This window comes from Lissotriton vulgaris, chromosome 5, assembly GCF_964263255.1.
Source record: "Lissotriton vulgaris chromosome 5, aLisVul1.2, whole genome shotgun sequence".
Classification (NCBI taxonomy): Eukaryota; Metazoa; Chordata; class Amphibia; order Caudata; family Salamandridae; genus Lissotriton; species Lissotriton vulgaris.
The window spans coordinates 905,096,231-905,116,376 of NC_141693.1; the positions used below are offsets into that span (position 1 = coordinate 905,096,231).

Consider the following 20,146-nt stretch of genomic DNA (forward strand, 5'->3'; position numbering starts at 1 on the left):
AGCCACTGGAGGCTAAAAAAGTCACCCTGAAGGGTGGATGCACTACAACCCCCAGCATGCCCTTGGCAAGACTCACCTGAGAGCGGCATGCATTATGGAGGGATAAAGAGGTGTGGTGCACATCCGCGCACAGACGGCTTTCCCTATGAAGAAGAGGCAGGTTGCCTCGAAACGCGTCAGGGACTAGAAATGACGAATTGTTTGAAATTGCTGGCAGTGCGTGAATAAAAGATTTTGTAAATCGAATTACCAAGGAGTCGCGTCCTCGTGCACAGGGTAAACTTTGTGAATGTTTTCAACACGGCAGCCCGGCCGTGGAGTGATGCACCGCCCACAACAACGAAGCAGTGGGTCTGTTAGCTGGAACCATGCCGGCTTGTGACACAGCAGGGTGATTCTTTCCAGAACGACGCCAGCCTTTCTACAAGGAACCCACTGGAGGGCTATAAACATTTTTGAACTAAAGCAACTTAAACAAGTCTGTGCTCGGAAGCCAATGGAGGCTAAAAAAGTCACCCTGAAGGGTGGATGCACTACAACCCCCAGCATGCCCTTGGCAAGACTCACATGAGAGCGGCATGCATTATGGAGGGATAAAGAGGTGTGGTGCACATCCGCGCACAGACGGCTTTCCCTATGAAGAAGAGGCAGGTTGCCTCGAAACGCGTCAGGGACTAGAAATTACGAATTGTTTGAAATTGCTGGCAGTGCGTGAATAAAAGATTTTGTAAATCGAATTACCAAGGAGTCGCGTCCTCGTGCACAGGGTAAACTTTGTGAATATATATATATATATATATATATATATATATATATATATATATATATATATATATATATATATATATATATATATATATATATATATATATATATATATATATATATATATCCAACGTAGTTTTCTCCAATCTTGAGCCCCTGACCTCAACAGGGCGGCCACGGCACGCGGGTATCAGAGCACCCCGCTTACATCCAACTTAACCTCCCTTGGAAAACACAAAGAAGCATGCCGCAGACCGGAGTTTGATTAAAGCCAGCACTTCTTTATTGCAAACTTCGAAATGGCAACAGATTGAATCCTGACGCGTTTCAACTCTCATGGAGTCTTGTTCACAGGTGAGCAAAATGAAGGAATGACTTTGATTTAAGTCCGCTTTTTAAAGGGGCTACAGCATCTCTCCGTAGTCACTTCTAACTGCAATGTCCATAATGCATTGGGAAAATCACCTTTCTAAAATGATAATGCTCTCTCTTTATCAAGCCTGCAATTCCGTTTTCCACTGTATTATTTAGTTCTGGGGAAAAGCTGACTCTGTATTTCCAAATATATTCGTGATTTCCCATGCACCAAAAATGCTCGAAATATCTTGCTGCCCAATTTTCTGCAGTGCATATTTCTCAAACTCCATCAAAAGGGCAAGTGTCCATTTGAATTCCCTTGCTCTGCTACACTTCATGATGAATGGTGAAATACTTTTCATACCTTTTGTTTAAGTGTACCATGCAGGCGGGTCGGGCTCATGTTTTAGTAACATCCAACGTAGTTTTCTCCAATCTTGAGCCCCTGACCTCAACAGGGCGGCCACGGCACGCGGGTATCAGAATGAATATAAACAATAAAGTAGATTTAATATAAATGTAAAAAATATAATAAAGACACTTAATTTAAAAAGTTAAACAAACATACATAATAATTCATATAATTTGACTTTAAAACAATTAATAAACTATTAATTTAAATGTATTTTATAATTGTAAAATTATATGGAAAGTAACAAATATATATATGTATGTATATATATATATATATATATATATATATATATATATATATATATATATACACATATATATATAATATATACATATATATATATATATATAATATATATACATATATATGTGTACCAATAACATACAATCTAATAAAAAACATTCTATTATAAATTAAAACATTAATCTATTTAAAAATCTTCAGACTTACATTTCCCACTCCAGTGAGTACTACAGAAGGGAAAGTGTTGTATAGTGGAGGGGTAAAAATTACTATTCCCACTCCAGTGAGTAAAACAGTAGGGAAAGTGTTGGACAGTGGAGGGGTAAAAATTACTATTCCAACTGCAGTGAGTGCAACAGTAGGGAAAGTGTTGGACAGCGGAGGGGTAAAACATATTATAATGTAAAATACATATAAAAAATACCCACAAATAATATATTAAATAAAAGAAAAAATAATTTTCAAACAAATAAATATTTTTAATTAAAAATTAATTAGAAACAAAAACATTAATTATTACATATTTTCTTTTATTTCATACACTATAACACCACACAATTCATTACCCACATCTAAATACAAAAAATACTTCCTCAGGGTCCTGGGCATTCCAGAAGGGGCCGAGGGTCAGGATGCCAAAATGTTCATTGTTAAAATATTCGAGAAAGCCTTTCCAGATATTGCCGGATGGAACTGGACCACTGAAATACAGAGAGCACACAGGACACTCTTCAGACTGAGAAAAAACGCTAGAGAAGGGGACAAGCCTAGAGCGATCCTAATCTATATAGGCAATTTTCTTCTTCGCCAGTCCATTGCAGAGAAAGCCAGGCCAGACGCTAAAAGAACCTTTGAAGGAGGGTCCTTCTTTGTCAGGCCGGATTTCTGCCATACCACCGTGGAACGCCGATGGCGATTAAGACAATTAATCAAACCATTCCAGGATAAAGGAGTGCAGATCTATCTCATCAATCCAGCTCAGCTGAAGATAATCCATCTAGGCAAGGCTATATACTTTTCCTCGGAAATTAAGGCTAAGGAGTTCCTAGACTCTCTATAGTATGTTATATTACTAATGGCAATCAACAAAGGCTAAGGCCTTAATTTATGTCACTGGTTGAAGCCTTGGGGCCAGTTTGGTCTAAGCCTAAGTTTGAATTTTATAAATTTCATAAAGGGAAATGTGTCACGTTATGGAGACTTGTGGGTACACATAAGGTTTAAGGTCGAAGTTTGGATTTATTGATTGCACTGTGTCCAGCGTAGGGCCACACCCATCACACGCACAGACAAGTCTGTGCGCCTCACCAGGGAGTAAGTTGGGGTCGGGGGGGAGGGGAGGGGGGGCAACCTCGAGGGAGGGGGGGGGAGGTGGAGGGCGAAACCAAAGCAAAAAGAAAGTTCATGCAATAAACATGTCTATTGATATATGGGAGTTCTTGAAAGTGGATAAAATTGTTGATGTCAGATTTAGGATAAAAAGTGACTGGTTAGTATGTTGGATCGTCTCTCTTCAGGGATATGTCAAGGATTAAGATAATCAGTCTCAATATAGGAGGACTGAACGATTGGAAAAAGAGGGAAAATTTGAGGAGTATGTCAAACTAATCAGGGCCGATATCCTGTGTATACAAGAGACTCACCTACCATGGAAAAAGAAACATTGGATGAACATAAGGGGGTATGAAATTTTGTCTTGTTCCTCACAGACCTCAACCATCAGGGGGGTCGCCATATTAGGCCGGGTAGGACTGGGAGGTGCTAGAAAATCAAAAGCTGATGCGTTGGGAAGATGGGCAATTTGTGAATTAAAATTAGGCATCACTCTATGCTCAGTATACGGGTCTAATCTGGATGATCCAGGGGTGATGGATCACATTGAACGGGAGCTTACTAACTGGCCAGCACCCATGGTATTTTGCGGTGATCTTAATATCTCAGCCGACTTTACAGGTAGCACCCCATATAGCGGTTGTAAGCCTAGAGTATTTAGGGCAGTGTCCTCTATATTGCACTCTTATGGCCTGAAGGATGTCTGGGGGAACCAAAAGAAAAATGATCCGGGATTTACATACTTTTCACACCCATTTAATAAATACACAAAATTGGATTATATTTTTGTCTCAGCCACACAATATAGTAATGTCGAAATTTCAATGCTGCCAAAACTAATCTCGGACCATAATCCTCTTGTTTTGAATTTTTCTATCACCAAACCAGGGGAAAAAATGAGGCCATGGTCTTTTGACAGGAAACTACTAGTGGATAGCGACTATTTAAAACATATGAAGGAGTGGTCCAAGTCCTTTTTTGATGCTAATAGATATAGCGCTTCCCGCGGTACGGTCTGGGATAGTTTTAAGGCTGGTTTAAGAGGGGAGACAATTAGTTTCTCTGCACGGCTTTGGAAAAAAATGAAGGAGGATAGGGAATGTCTTTTGGTTAAACTGGTGAAGGCAGAGGAGCAACACAGGAGGGATGTCTGTCATGGGAGCCAGGGGTCACAGAGCCTAGAGAGCCTAAATACTATAAAAGCAGATATTCAGCGACATTTAGCAAAGAAGGCTGCAGCAGAATATCAGACCCGTAGATTAGGCATGTATGAAACAGGCGAGAATGCTGGCAGGGCTCTAGCGCTTCGGATAAGACAGGCCACCTCAAAAAATATTATTACTGAGATCAAAGAGGGCGAGCAGATGTATACAAAACCAATAGAAATTATAGAGGTCTTTAGGCGTTTCTATCAGGTCCTCTATAAGGAGGAGGCAGATACAGCACATTCTGGTATTAATTGGCAGGATACAGGTCTTAATCTGACGTCCAATGAGAGGGAATCCTTAGAACAGGAAATTTCTATGGAGGAGCTTCTCCAGGCATTAAAAGATCTTTCTGCTGGTAAGGCAGCAGGGCCCGATTTTATACCTCTTGAAGTCTATAAATGCCTGAGGGAAGAAACGGCCCCTCTCTTGCTAGATCTATTTAATGGGGTTATCAACACAGGTATTATACCCGAATCCTGGACTAAAACCAATATCGTTGTCTTTCATAAAAAGGGCAAACCCAAGGAGATCCCGGGCTCCTATCGGCCTATATCACTAATTAATAGCGATAATAAACTTTACGCTAAAATATTGGCCTCACGGATGGGTAGGATCATTGCGGGCCTTGTCTCTCCCTGGCAGCATGGCTTTATCCCTGGCAGAGGTACCACCGACCATATCAAAAGAGCCATAACTTTGTTTGACTTGCATGCTCGGGGGGAGGGGGGGATCGCGATGATCCTCCTCGATGCAGAGAAAGCGTTCGACCGGGTCAGGTGGAGCTTTCTCTGGGAAGTATTGGTCGGCAAAGGATTTGGTCCCCGTTTTCTTCAGGGTATTAAGGCCATGTATCACAATCCAATAGCTAGCATTCAGTCAATGGGCGAGGCCTCCAACCCCATTCAGATTTCAAGAGGGACGAGACAAGGGTGTCCGTGTTCACCCATCCTATTTGCACTGTATATCGATCCCCTGATTTGCCGCATTATGAGCAATATTAATATTAAACCAATTATCATCAATGGTCTTGAAACCAAAATCCTCGCATATGCGGACGACATAGCTATCACCACTGTCGATCCAGCTAGTGCTATGAGAGAAATAATCAACATCACCTCTGATTTTGGGAATGTCTCTGGTTATAGACTTAATGTGGCAAAAACACAGGTATTATGCTCAAACCAAATAACTAAATTGGATGATAGATATGTGGATTCGGTAGTATATCTGGGAATCACAATTAATGCCCAGATACAGGAAATCATTAAAGATAACTTCTCACCACTACTGTTGAAAATGAAACAGGACCTAAAAAGAATCGATACTCTACACTTATCAATTATAGGTAGGGCCAATGTCATTAAAATGGCAATGTTCCCAAAAATCCTATATAAGTTTAGGTCAATCCCCTTTAAAATAGACGATATCCTGATCAGGGAGATGGAGGCTATTTTTATGAACTTCCTTTGGCAATACGGTAAGGTGAGGAGATCAATTAAATTTATGTCTCTACCTCAGGAACAGGGAGGATTGGGTATACCTAACTTAAAATTATATCACTGGTCTTGTCTCCTCACTGATATGGCTATACTTTTTTTCCCTGCTGATACGATACATTCCCGGTGTACTATCCCATCCATATACCAGTTAGTACTAGGAAATGAGGCGTACGGTATACTGTTAAGGAACTACGATAAACGTTTTTTCAAATCCCCAGGCTACAAAATATTGGAAGATATCCGGGTGGTATGGCTGGCAATACAAAAGAACCAGAGTATTCCTAAGTTTAATAAACATACTCCTCTTTGGAAATCAGGGTTATTCCCGCATTTAAGCAGAGATGGTTCTTGGAGACACTGGGAAATGCAGGGAATCACTACACTGGGTCAAGTTATGGTAAAGAATGTTCTGAGGCCTCTTGAACTCCTAAAGACACGATATTCACTTCTAGGCCCTCAAGATTTCAAATATATACAATTGACTAACACAATTAAATCCAAAAGACCTGTGATAGATATATCAAAAGAATGTATACTATTAGATTATTTGAAGGGTGGCGGTCGCCGTATAAGGAAAATATATGCAATATTCTTGGGAACTCTGCCGGATGATATGCTCAAGACAGAGGCTACCTGGGCTGGGAAACTGAACGATCCCGATATCGATCTGGATAGAGCCATCCTTATGGATAAAAGGTTTTTACGCTCATCAAACCTAAGAGCACAGCATTTTAAAACCCTATTTAACTTATACTATACACCGGCAAAACTGTATGATTGGGGTAAGAGAGTGGATAACAACTGTCCTAGATGTGGTAAGGGCCCTGCGGATCTGCCTCACATGTTTTGCAGCTGTGAAAAGCTAGGGCCAATTAAGAACGAAATTGCAAAGTTTTTAGAGGGGCTGCTAGCTGTCAAGATCGACCTATCCCCTACACTTTTAATATTCGGGTTTGACGCCAAACAGGGTTTAAGCATCGAGGCTGAGGCACTTGTGTTTTTAGCAATAGCTGTTTTTAGAATATTAATTGCTGCTGCATGGAAAGACTCTGATGCCCCATCCTTTCAGATGTGGATCTGCAGGCTGCTCGGGATTCATAACATCGAATCGGAGCTGTATGCACTGAAGGGAGTGAAATCCAGGGATATGGGGCTAAGGTTGTGGTCGCCCGTTGCAGCATGGAGGCGTTCGAAAATTACGTGCCTCAGTTCTTAGTACCAATGTAGAAATTCCCTCCTGTCCTCCACAGATATATTATCACTCTTCCTACATTATCGGTTTTTCTTACCTGTTTTTTTTTAATATCTTTGATGTATACTTATTTTGTCCCTATGTATTAATGTGTTTTTTCTTGTATTTATTGGATATACTATTGTCATGAACTTTCAATAAAAAAAAAATTAAAAAAAAAAAAAAAAAATACTTCCTCAACTAACATAATTAATTACTAATTAAAGAAATATTATTAATTAAAAAACAAATTAAAACTCATTAAAATTATTTAACTTTCCACACTTTACCCCTATAATCCCCACAACCACAACTAAAAATAAACTGTAAAAAATAATTACACAATTAAAACTTATTTTCAATTAAAAAACCAATAGTATTTAACAACTAATTATAAAGTAAGTAAAATTAATTTACTCCCCACACTTTACCCCATAACAATAAACACCCCACGCAAAAAATAAACAAATACACTAATTAAATATCAAATAATTCATTCATATTAATAATCAACTAATTTTTAATTAATAAACAAATATCACTTCCCACCCTTTACGCCTATAAACCACACAACCCACACCTAAACCTAATAACACAAATTCCATATTTAATTTTCAATTAGTTAATTAATATTGATGATCAACTAATTATTAATTAATTAGAGATAAATTAATTTCCACACTTTACCCCATAAACCCCACAACCCACACTTAAATAAAATCACACAATTACCATAAAAATTACCAATTAATTAGTTAATATAGATGAACAACTAATTATAAATTAATGAAACATAAATTACTTCCCACCCTTTACCCCTATAAAACCAAAAACCCACCCCTTAAATTAATTACACAATTTCCGTAATTCCTTTTCTATCAATTAATTAATATTAATTAAAAACGAATTATTAATTAATTATAAATAAATTACTTCCCACCCATTACCCCATAAACCCCACCGCCCACACCTAAAAGAAATCACACAATTACCATAATTAAGTATCAATAAATTAGTTAATATAAGTTAACAACTTAATTATTAATTAATTAAACATAAATTGCTTCCCACCCTTTACCCCTATAAAACCCCAAACCCACACCTAAAATTAATTACACAATTTCTGTAATTCCTTTTCTTCAATTAATTAATATTAATTAAAAATTAATTATTAATTAATTATAAATAAATTACTTCCCACCCTTTACCCCATAAACCCCACTGCCTACACCTAAAAGAAATCACACAATTACCATAATTAAGTATCAATGAATTAGTTAATATAAGTTAACAACTAATTATTAATTAATTAAACATAAATTGCTTCCCACCCTTTACCCCTATAAACCACACAACCCACACCTAAACCTAATTACACAAATTCCATATTTAATTTTCAATTAGTTAATTAATATTATTGATCAACTAATTATTAATTAATTAGAGATACATTACTTCCCACCCTTTACCCCATAAACCCCACCGCCCACATCTAAACGAAATCACACAATTACCATAATTAAGTATCAATGAATTAGTTAATATAAGGTAACAACTAATTATTAATTAATTAAACATAAATTACTTCCCACCCTTTACTCCTATAAAACCCAAAACCCACACCTAAAATTAATTACACAATGTCAGTAATTCCTTTTCTATCAATTAATTGATATGAATTAAAAACTAATTATTAAGTAATTATAAATAAATTACTTCCCACCCTTTACCCCATGAACCCCACCGCCCACACCTAAAAGAAATCACACAATTACCATAATTAAGTATCAATGAATTAGTTAATATTAGTTAACAACTAATTATTAATTAATTAAACATAAATTACTTCCCACCCTTTACCCCTATAAAACCCAAAACCCACACCTAAAATTAATGACACAATTTCCGTAATTCCTTTTCTATCAATTAATTAATTTTAATTAAAAATTAATTATTAATTAATTATAAATAAATTACTTCCCACCCTTTATCCCATAAACCCCACCACCCACACCTAAATGAAATCACACATTTACCATAATTAAGTATCAATGAAATAGTTAATATAAGTTAACAACTAATTATTAATTAATTAAACATGAATTACTTCCCACCCTTTACCCCTATAAACCCCGCAACCCGCACCTAAAATTAATAACACAATTTCTATAATTGATTTTCAATTAAATGATTAATATAAATTAACAACTAATTATTAATTAAACAAAAATAAATTACTCCCCACCCTTTACCCCTATAAACCCCACAACCTGCACCTAAAAAAAATCACAATTACCATAATTAATTACCAATTAATAATTATTAATCAAGAGCCAAATTAAAACTTAATGACAAATAAATTACTTCCCACAATTAACATTATAAAATCTAAAATAAATAAATAAAAATAATCATTAATTTATTATAATTAAATTACTTCCCTCCCTATTCCCCAATAAACCCATAACCCGCTACGGAACTAAAAAATGCAAAATTTTATTAAAATTAAATTCACAACTACTAAAAATTTAACACAAATATTAAAAAACATACATCACATACATTTAAAATATAAACTAAAATACCTAAAACTAATTTAAAAATCGATATTTTAAACATCTATATTTTTGCAAACAATATTAATGACTTCTATAATTTTTAAAACAATATTTCTTACCTTAAATTTGATATTCTTGACCACAATATTCTTGCTGTTGATATTTCTAAATCACGATAATTTTGACTCAATGGTTGTGTAAGTCGACATTACCAACTCGATATTCTGTCTCAGCGCCATATTAATAGATACCCTGGTTCCTTGTGAGTAGGGTGGCCCTTGTTTCCCTGTACAAAACTATGTATAAGGGGCATTTTTAAAACTGTGACTTAAAAATCTGATTTTACCGTTGATCCATTTACGATTAATTATCCGATGGGTCTTTTCTTTGTCACCTGAGAGGTGGAAGGGAGTTAGCATTAGTCAAACAAATCTAAATAACAGTGTAACCCATTTGGCTACAGTGAGGACTAGAAATCAGGAAATCAAGGGCTCATTAGGATGGCGGGTGGACTGAAGTCCGCCCGCCATCCTAGCGGTAGCGGGACCGCCCGCCTGCCATGCGACGGCCCTGCACTCCTGATAATGATGCAACCGCCACTGCAGCGGTTGCATCTGAACATTTACCACCCTCTGCGGGTGCTGCTGGATGCAGCACCCGCCGCTGTGTTAAATGGTCATGTTGTGCATTTCCATGCACAATGTGGCAGGCACTGTGCAGTGCCGCCACCTTGTGCATGGAAATGGAGGGGGGCACCATGGGTACCCCGTGCACCCCCACACCCCCACAGAGGGGGCCCACAACGGGCCCCCAAAGTAAATCACCACCAGCCTTTCCATGGCGGCGTTGCTGCCATGGAAAGGCCTTTCAATATAGACATCCTAATATGTTGGACCGTGCCTGCGGCAGACGGAGTTTCCTTCCGCCACAATACCCACAGCCGTCATAATATGGTGGGGGTAAATCACATGACGATGGTGTAACGATTGCCACTGCCGGGCCGGCGGTGGCGATTGTTACGCCATCGTAATGAGCCCCCAAGTTAGGAAGCTTTGTTACAAATTAACAATCAAGTTAATGTAAATGAATCTCAAAACCATTCTGTAAAGATACAGAATAACCTCAGGATAGCTAAACATCCTAAAGAAGTTCAGACTCATCACCATGAGGTACACAAGTAGTTCAGGCACAGGTATACAGGAAATCAACAATAGGATTTGATGCTCAGAGAAGAGAAGTCAGAAAAGGTCTCAAAAAGTTGGGAATATGCAGAAAAGAGAGAAATTCCGGAAGGTGTCAGTATTGCAGATGCTCAGTCAAGAGTGTTGTAGGTATAGGGAAATAAGTGTTAGTCTAAGCCTTATTCAGCAAAAGAATCAAAGGGGAAAGCATAGGGGTCTGTACCTCTCAAAGTCCAAAGAAAAGGTTGCCCAATCAACCTGTTATATCACACAAATCTTTACACCCCTTCTTATCGCCATCAAGGGCTCCATTGTCCTTTTCATTTTCACATTGTGAACTGCAACATTTGCGGATTTTCCCATACCAGTCCTGTGAATGATATCGACCATAGGTATCTGCATCTCCTCTATACATTACTGAATAGGAACTATCAGTTAATGCTCTGGCTCTCCATGTTTTTTGTCAAGATCCTCTTCTCAGGGTCTCTTTCGCTAGTATAGTGTTATATCTATTCTCAAAATAACAACCCATGTGACCGTACCAGCAAGGAAAAGACATGCAAGCAGAAATGGAAAAGCAGTATTTTACCCCAAAGGAAATGCAGGCCTACTTATGTCAAGCTTAAACGTATAATTTAATGGTGCCCATTTAATATGTGTAATTTGCGCAAATATAACTACAAATAAATGAAAATAACAGCACATAAATTCAAATTAGATTGAGGGGTACGGTGCGTACACCCCTAGTTCGCCGGGGTACACACCGTACCCCTGCGATCATGGGGTGTACGCACCATACGGTGTGTAAGTAATTGTGTGCTTTTCCGTACGAATCGCACTTACCTGACGTGGACTGTATGAATCGCGTCCTCATACCCCGGTCCGGATCGTACTCGTCGGGTTGTACGGCATGTGTACAAGTCGTACGGTTCACTGTTTCAGCCTTGTAATACGTACGGATTGCGACGATTGACGGAATACAGATTGTACTACGCGACTCAGACGGACGGGTACGAATCGTACGGCGATGGCTGCGGATGAAAATCGTACGGACGTTTTTTTTCACGGATAGAAATCGACCCCTAAGTGTCTAGTGCCAAGTGAACTTATATTAATTTTGTTGTTTGAGACATTTATAGAGCTCTCTGTCACCATACTGCTATCCTGGTGCTAAGACCTCTACTGGGACAAACAAACAAAGCCCGCTGCAGCAAAAAAAGTTCTAAAATGTGAAGAGGGCTTTTTTTAGTAAAGAGCCAAGTTTTCAGGGCTTTTCTAAAGTGCAGTAGATCAGACAGGGTTCTAAGGAAGGCATGTAGCTGATTCCAAAGCTGAGCTACTCTGACCATAAAAGCTTGCCCACCTTGTCTTGTCTCCCTGAATTTAGCAATGTAGACAAAAAAAGCTTCTGTGGAGCGGAGGCATCTCCCTGGGAAGGTGCTGAGAAAGAATATTGAGGAAGAAATATCGAATTGCACAAATATCGTGGGTTAAGAATATCAACAGATAAATCATCCTGGTCAAGAATTTCGATTTTAGGTAAGTAATATTGATTAAAAAAAAAAATCAAAGTGTTTAATATCATTTGTAAAACTATAGGGGGTTTTAACGATGGCGGGCGAGTCCGCCAGCCATCGGGGTGGGGATCGGGACCTCCAGCCATGCATGCGGCGGTCCCGCACACCCAATTAGGATGCGACCGCCACCATGGCGTCGCATTTTGCAATTCAACATTGTGGCGTGTGCTGCTGACTACAGCACCCTCCGCGATGTTAAAAATGCACGTTGTGCATTTCACAGCACTACGTGGCAGGCACCACACGGTGCCTGCCACTTGGTGCAGTGAAATGTAGGGGGGTACAATGGCCTACTGAACAAAGGAGGAACCCCAGGCAACTCGAGCCAACACAGGAGAGGTTCCGCTTTGATTTTTTGGTGGGAAAGGATGTGGCAGTGATATCAGCAAGGGACAGAGCTCAGGCCTCTAGAGGGAATGTAACCAGTGACTTCAGGATGGTGCCATCCTGAATTGTTCCAGCATGCTGTGCAGGAGGGTTAGGACAGGTATGGAGAGGTGCTGTGGTATCCTAGGATTGGCATGGGATGCCTGACTTCTAGAGCCTTCCATCCCTATTTAAAAACTCTTGCACAAGGGAGCAAGAGTTGTTTTTGCTGTTGGACTCTTGACACTAGTGATGGTGGAAGCCACCATGGACAACTGGAAGGAAAAGCCCCCTGATGATCTAAAGGACTAAGGACTCTGCCCCTAGTATGGTCTCCCCAAGTGCCAGTAAAACTAGCCCCCTTTCACTCCCTGAGATCCAGTTGGGGGAAATCTGGACTTCTGTGCACCAGAGACAAAGGAAAGGAGGAAAGCTGGGGCAGGAAGCCAGTAAAACCATCTCCTCGCAGAATGCGCCACAATGGAGGTAATGATGTCTGCTGAACTGCACCTGGTGGCTAGAGCTCATCACCAGGAGTAAAATGAGCCTGGGATCAAGCAAATCAGCCCAACTGTGCCATAGTTATGCTCATTGAAAGACTCTTGACTAGGTAACCCCAAATAAAATAAAAAGAAAGAAGAAAACAAAAGAAGCTGTGCAGCATGAGGCCGCGTGGCAGCACAGGAATGTGGTCAGAGCAGCCTAATTAAAATTCATGTTCATGGGGAGGATTGTCCCATAATGTCCTGTAGGGCTTTTTTGCCCAAGGGTTCCTAGCATGTGGTGGCCCCTGGACAACATGGCCACCATCAACAACTCAAAGAAAATGTAGGGGGCTGTAGGAGTGCACAACTTCCACCCAAGGCATTTTACAATGTGACCCTAAGTTTTCTTGGTCAAAGATGCTATGACCTTTCAGTATTTTCTTCATGACTTTTAGCCAAGACTGGGGCCCTTGCCTTTCGGATGGGAGTGCAGCGCAGGCTAGGGGCGGGTTTTATAGTTGTGTTGTATGTGGCCTAAATGTGTATAAAAAAGGACACAAACACTATGGGATCGATTCCGATCCTGAAAAAAAAACGTCCGTCCGATTCGTATTCTGAGCCCTCTCCGTATGAATCGTAAACATACTGTACGACCCGACGAGTACGATCCGGACCGGGGTATGAGAACGCGATTCGTACGGTCCACGTCAGGTAAGGGCGATTCGTACGGAAAAGCACACAATCAGATACACACCGTACCATCCGTACACCTCATGATCGCGGGGTACGCACCGTACCCCTGCGATCATGGGGTGTACGCACCATACCTCTGCGATCGCAGGGTGTACGCACCGTACACCCATCGAACATGGGGTACGGTGCGTACACCCCATGATCGCAGGGGTATGGTGCGTACACCCCTTGATCGCAGGGGTACGCACCGTACCCCTGCGATCATGGGGTGTACGCATCGTACCTGGGGGGGTTCCGTACCTGTTTCAGGGCGAACTCTGCTTTTATGGCTGTTTTCAGCTCCCGTAGAAAAAGAGTTGTACTGTGTGTACTTGACACAAATCGTACTTGCTGGGTCGGAAAAACCAGCCGCGAACCATACAGATGTCGCGTACAGCGGGTTCCGAGGGAGATTCATACTGGGATTTGATTTGTACGGTCTCTGTACGATTCGTACGGAGTCCAGCTCCTGGTACGAATCGTACTTCGCCGTACGTATGGGGACGTTGCAGGGTACGATTCGTATGGGAAAAACGCTCCGAACGGCTATTCGTAGTGTTTTTTCCCGAATCGGAATCGACCCCATTATGTTTATTTCCAATGCTTTATTAACTATATATGTTGACATGAATTGTTGAACACTTTACAAATGCTTTATGGACAATACCTATTGCATTTACACATGGTTAATGTTGATTACAGGGAAATATTGTTGGTTTATAATTTGTGGATTATTTTTCTATTAAATGGTGCACCTTTGGCAAAGCCAATAGGCTTGTTTTTTTTAAATTGATACCCCCATGTTGTGATATCTATCTGGTATAAGTGAGAGGGGAGGTGAATTTGAAGGCCATGACCCGGTAGAGGTCAAATGGAAGTTATCTAAGGTATTTTTAATCTGCCTGATGTATATATTTGTAAATGAATGTGTAGTATTTAGTAGTGTGTGGGTAATAAATGTGCTTTTCCCTATCTAAAGAAAAAGCCCAGGCTGGACAATAATTTATTGAGGATTATTAATATTATGTGCGAGCGCATGGTGATTACTAGCCCACACCTTCTCCCCTGAGTAGGCCTTGGACTGCTCTGCTTCGCTACCCTGAGAGAGTCAAGCACTATAATGTGGTGCTTGGTTCCCATGTAAGAGGAAATTGTGGACCTATTACTTATGCAGGCCTCAATCACTATGAATGTAATCCCAGCTACAAGTATGTTTACACTGCACATATTGAACTCGGCACAGCTCTCTGCTCATAAATCTGAGGGAGCCAACAGTGTTATACATGGCACAAAGATGTAACTTGGGATCGTTTTTAACTCACCCTATTTGGCTTTGTGTTGAACCTCAACAGCTGTGAGGGAACGGACACTTCCCGGTAGTCAAACTCATAAAAGTAACCAATGTGAATAAAAACTTATGATGACATTCTCATTTGTTTAATAGAGGCACCAGTTCACTCTATCGGTCTACTGCTACTATCTACTAATAGATTACTGATGATTGGTTGTACGGACCTTATACTCGATCTTCATCTGTTACTCAGAGACTAGTGACCGTTGTTGGTATCTTAATACCTTACTCAATGACTTACATTTTTTGCATCTATTGTTGTGTCCATAAGTGCTCCCTTATCTGACCCTCATCTGATTTGTAAAGCCAATATTATAGGCCCAATGAATTATGACAAATCGAGGGCCTGATTTAGAGTTTGGGGGACCGGGTTACCATATCACATACGTGACGGATATCCTGTCCGCGGCATTACAAGTCCATTATATCCTATGCCACTTAATACAGTGGACAGGATAGCCATCACGTTTGTGTGACGGAGTAACCTGTACGCCAAACTCTGACATACAACATATAGCATAAATGTTATCAAATAGACAGCATTAGCTGATGTACCCATCTGAATGTGGGACTTAACGGGCTCTCATTTTCATTTCTTCACAGGTTTAGGTCATTTGCTTAGTGGCATATGATATTGAATCATCACTTTCTGTTGGCAAGGACTCTATTGAGAATAATTATCGCATGAACACAACACTGCATGCAACATAAATTGCCGACAATCCAAGCTCTCCATGGATTAAGATATGATGTAAATCATCATATTAACTCTCTGCTTGTTAACAGTATTGGCCAATATGGATGATGTGTGATTTCATCAGTGCAATCTCCTCCTTTTCTCATGTTAGAAAATCATTTCCACCAAATTGTCTTATCAATCTGTGTTTCCTAGGATTGGAGCAATTCGCTTGACTAAATAGAAATTTAGCCTAGAGCTCCTTCCAATTAGATGACTGCTTGAAGTTGGCTGATGTCCATGACCCCTGAAATGACCTGGACTGAAAGCACATATCAAGAAACAAGAGTGCTCAATAACCACCTTAAATGAGGGACATATACACATAGGTGCAACAATGGTTCATCATAAAACAGTTAAATCAAGGGAAATGATATACAGTCATCATTCTGCAGAAGAACAAATCATAAGCAATAGAATAAGACGGGAATACGTGTAGAGACGTACTCCAAAAGGATACCTTTTTATATCTTCAAAGAAATTATTCACCTCACGGGACTCCCATTCCTGTGGCGCGCCCGACCTGGAGCTCACTTCTTGCTCCCTTGAGGGATTCCAGACTAACCATTGGAACCCTTGTGCATAACTGGAACACTTACACACCCCTGTATTGATGCAGATGTTGCCGCCGAATATCCCTTTTGACTTCTTTGACTTTATGCAATTGGTTGCCTCTGCCAGAAAAGTCATTTTGTCCTTTTGACTTCTGCTCCTTCTTGCTTTTGCTCTTGCACCATATGAATTATTTATGTCCTGATTATGACCCTTTAATCACAATAGGTCAAAACGCAGTCGAGGACAAGGGCAATGGAAACTAAATATGTTGATGAACTGTTTGTGTTTCTAAGTCATAAGAAACAACATTTGGACCAATATTTCCTGAACTTTTTCATTATTCCGTTACCTCTTATATTACACACACTATTTCAATGTTATTCTATCACTCACTGTGTTATCACCTGAGCACTGAACACTTTCCTTTTCTTTGAAACTATACAAAGGTATACTTTTTGATTACGTCTACAAGTGTTTCTGTCTTTTTCAGTTGCTTATAATTTGTTCTGTGAGCCATTCTTCAAATAAAGAATGAATAAACGCAGCCATTATGGGATGGGGTACCAAGTGTTGACTCTAAATGTTTGGGTAAAATCCTGGGACTGATCTCAACATGAACTGCAGAACTTTGAATTGATAGCAGCAAACCTTCACTAGATTTATAGACATTTTTTTTTAACTCTGGCAGAATTTTGTACGTAAAAGTCTTCATGAGAGAAGTTAAAGTTCATAGATGGCGGCAGAGCGGTAGCATCCTTCGTGAGTTCCACCGCCCACCATCGATACAGCACAGCAAAGGGCTGCCCTCGGGTCCCCAACGCTCAACGAAGATCAACAATAGAACCTCCGGTGTGCAGGGCGGCTCCCGGCGTTCAAGTTTGCTAGCTACGAGCTGAGACACTGTGGAACCCGGGATGCCACTCTGCAGCTGCAGTGCAAAATGGCTGCCTGATGCGGCCGGGAAGGCTCGGCTGAGCCCCAAACGAAAGGAGCGGTCGGCGATCACTTTGATCAACCGAGGTGAAGACAGTGAATCGAGGGCTCCACAGCGGTGATCCCGAGATCGTGAGTAACAGAGGCGGGAGCGATATGTCAGCAGGCCAGTGTGGTGTAGAAGAAGAGGAGGCCTGCATCAGGGAAAGGCGAGTCTCTGATCCCGCACCTATGCAGAGCTGTGGTGTCAGGTGCCGTGCAGTGAGCCAATGTCCGCTGTGAGGCGACCTGGAACAAGGCGGAGACAGTGAATGAAAGACCCGGCAGTACTCATTCACATGCAGGCGTGTCCCCCCTTGAGGCCCCGGGGGGAGGAGTGGCGTCACCCAGGTCTGGGGCGCACCTAAAGTACAGAGGGATCCTCTGAGCAGAGGCCAGGATGAGGAAAAGGATGGTTGCTGGCAATTGAATCCCTCAGGTGCCTGAGAAACTGAATAGTGGGCGCAGAACAGGACACCAGGGTGCCACGTTGGGAGCAAGCAGACTCCCTTGGTTAAAAAAGGAAAAGTTATAAAAAAAACTTGTGACAAACTTCGATCAACTGCACTGGTAGACTGTAGAGTTTGTGCTGCTCCTAAGCCAAATTTTGTTGCCCTGAAAAAAACAAAACGTGGTGGGACAAGCAAAAACTGTGAGAGCAGAAGCAAGTTGCACCCCCATGTTGGGCAGGACACATAAGTAGGATGTAGATATAAGACCTGCACAGCATACATTGCACAACAAACACTCCCCCTAGAGCGAATGTCTAAAATGGGTACTGGCTGTTTCTAACTCCAAGATCTGAATCCTTGCCTGACCCCAAAATGGCTGCCACAGTGTTCCCTACCACGTTGTGCTACTCCTCTGAGAAAAACCCGGACTTCGACCAGACCTAAATGGCAGCACCAGCTCCTTCTCTGGTTTGTTTTTACTCCCCCCCCCCTTCTTTTACCTCTATCCTCTGGTGGGGACATGCTCTTCACTACTTAACTATGCTACTGTAGCCTATGTATCTATTCAAAACGCTTTTTCCTGAACTCTGAGACCTGAGCAGCTTGGCTGATGCCCGGTGGAGCTGCTAGACAGCTAATGAGGATTTTTGGCCCTGGTTTCCCCCTTTACTGTCACCTGCCCAGCCGTACATTGGGCACAGTTCTTCTTCGTCTCCCTGCTATGGCTTTTTCCTCCCCTCCTTTACTAAGAATTCTCTCAACCTCGTTGTTTGTTTAATTTACCTTACTACTCTATTGTAACTGATGTAACTTGTAACGCAATGTTCCTCTGGTAAAGCGCTCGAATACCTCTGGGTCTAGCTAGCACTATATAAATCTTTTTAGATGTACCTTTTAATTCAATGATCCTGTGGTTACACGCTCTGATACCTCTGGGTCTAGCCAGTGCTATATAAACTTCTCAAATCAAATAAACTCAAAACTGGTTTTCCTGGATGGTGAGACCTGAGCAACATGGCTGATGCCCGGTGGAGCTGCTAGACAGCTATTGAGGAGATTGGCCCTGGTTTCCCCCTTGACCGTCGCCTACCTAGCCGGACGTTGGGCACAGTTCCTCCTCGTCTCCCCGCTATGACTCCTTCCTCCCCTCCCTCCTACAAATTCTTGCAACATTGTTTTTGTGTACTGTACCTTACTATGCTTTTGTAACTGATGTAACTTTTAATGCAACAATCCTAAATGTAAAGCGCTCTGATACCCTCTTTGGTCAAGTTTGCCCTACATAAAATTTTATAAATAAATAAATAAATAAATAGGTTTATGAAAGATAGACACTCTACTGGGGATAGCCGCACTATGAAATATTAAATAGCCATTGTCTTTACCATGATTGTCCTCATTAATATGCCCCTGCTGTTGAACACCAGGACCTGGGCAAAATCTCCGAGGTCTGAGAACCAAAAAGATAAGTTGATTAACCCCCATTTCCATATATTGATTCTTTATTTCAGTGTAAGTGCACCGTAAAAGAATGACCATATATGATACACACATTATTAAACTGGTTTAAAAAATGTAAAACAAGGATAAAAACCACCAGTAATTAAAATACAATTGAAGCTAAAAACATAAAGTATGATCAATTAACAGGGTCATAATTACACTTTAAGAAAATGCATCCTTGCCCACCATATGGAATTTAAAAAACGCGATACAGCATAGGTTATATGCAGATCAGTGCTGTATTTTAGGAACCTAAAAGCTTCTTTGCAGTGTGTTGTGCTGAGGTTTCTGCATAACTGGATCAGCCCTCTATGCCTAATTGTATGGTAGCCCTTGCAGAAAAAAAGTACATTTAATTATGACTCCTCACCCTCGCCACAGGCAGGATAACCCAATAAGGACCCACAAGACCATCTGTTTGTGTAGGATCTCAAGGGAAGGCAGCCATGCCGAAACTGCATATACAGATTTCTGGCTAATGTTGGACGGATTTCATCCAGGCGTGGCTTGAACTTACACATGGCCTTTACATCCAAGAAATTTGAGGTAAGAAAGTCAATGGAGGAATCTGCTTTGAGTTTATACAGTTTACTTTCCCTATAGCTGGTAATTATTGATTTTCCTGGGG

The 20,146-nt window shown here is 40.7% G+C and overlaps 1 protein-coding gene across 1 annotated transcript in view; it reads left to right on the forward strand.

Annotated features, from left to right (window-relative positions):
• Positions 1 to 20,146, forward strand: part of CC2D2B (coiled-coil and C2 domain containing 2B) — a 1,912,120-nt gene that overhangs the window by 1,588,069 nt on the left and 303,905 nt on the right. The gene's annotated exons all lie outside the window — the stretch shown is intronic.